Source organism: Cyprinus carpio, unplaced genomic scaffold, assembly GCF_018340385.1.
Source record: "Cyprinus carpio isolate SPL01 unplaced genomic scaffold, ASM1834038v1 S000004484, whole genome shotgun sequence".
Lineage (NCBI taxonomy): Eukaryota > Metazoa > Chordata > Actinopteri > Cypriniformes > Cyprinidae > Cyprinus > Cyprinus carpio.
Window position 1 is genome coordinate 1 of NW_024877170.1, and position 1353 is coordinate 1353.

A 1353-nucleotide genomic window follows, 5' to 3' on the forward strand; every position below is an offset into this window, starting at 1 on the left:
GTTTCTGTAGGTTTACAAACACACTCAATCCTTTGAGTGATGTCTACAGGACAGAAGTAAAAATTCTTTTGCTTAAATTTCCATGAATCTAATTAAACATTAAACAGTGCTTGGAGATGCTGGGGATTGAATCCAGGACCTCATATACATGCAAAGCATGCGCTCTACCACTGAGCTACATCCCCGTTTAGGTGCACTGATTTTTTGTTTCTGTAGGTTTACAAACACACTAAATCCAGTTGCAGGAACTTTACAGGACAGAAGTAAAATTCTTTTGCCTAATTCACATCAAACATTAAGCAGCGTTTAGCAATGCTGGGGATTGAGCCCAGGACCTCATATATTCAAAGCATGCATGCACTCTACCACTGAACTACATCCCCATTTAGGTCCACTGTGTTTTGTTTCTGAAGGTTTACAAACACACTCAATCCTTTGAATGATGTCTAAAGGACAGAAGTAAAATTATTTTGCTTAAATTGCATTAATCTAATTAAACATTAAACAGTGCTTGGAGATGCTGGGGATTGAACCCAGGACCTCCATACATGCAAAGCATGCGCTCTACCACTGAGCTACATCCCCATTTCGTTGCACTAGTTTTGTGTAACATGTAGGTTGACAAGTAGCTAAATCCAGGATCTTCGCGGAAACTCTACTGGGACAGAAATACATTATTCTTGCCTTTACATTTTGCATGGGAAAACTAATTAGAAGCATTAAAGTGCTTGGAATGCTGACACAGTGGGAAATCCAGATGACGGAACTCCACCGCCAAGATGAAGTAAAATTCTTTTTGCTCAAATTTGATTCACATGGGCTGCTTGGAGATTGGGGGATTGAACCCAGGACCTCATACATGCGAAGCATGCTACTACCACTGAGCTACATCCCCTGTTTAGCATGTAGGTTTTTAAACACACTCAATCCTTTTAAGTGAATGTCTAAGCAGGACAGAAGTAAAATTCTTTGCTTATATTTGCATGAATCTAATTAAACACATTAAACAGTGCTTGAGATGCTGGGGGAGTTAAACCCAGGACCTCTAAGCCATGCAAAGCATGCGGCTGGTACCACTGAGCTTCTACATCCCCATTTCAGTGCACTATTTTGTGTTTCTGTAGGTTAGCAAACACACTAGAAATCAGTTGCGGAAACTCTACAGGACAGAAGTAACATTATTTTGCTTACATTTGCATGAAACTAATTAAACATTAAGAAGTGCTTGGAGGAGATGCTGACACATTAAATCCAGATGTGTTGGAACTCCATAAGACAGAAGTAAAATTCTTTTTGCTCCAAATTTGCCAAATTCACATGAAACATATAAGCAGTGCTTGGAGATGCTGGGGA

General features: G+C 39.7%; 1 non-coding gene across 1 annotated transcript; it reads right to left on the reverse strand.

Moving 5' to 3' along the window:
* Window positions 1–512: 512 nt before the first annotated feature.
* trnaa-ugc lies at window positions 513–585 on the reverse strand. Its single transcript has one exon. It is a non-coding gene; the product is annotated as a tRNA-Ala (tRNA).
* Window positions 586–1353: the final 768 nt, after the last annotated feature.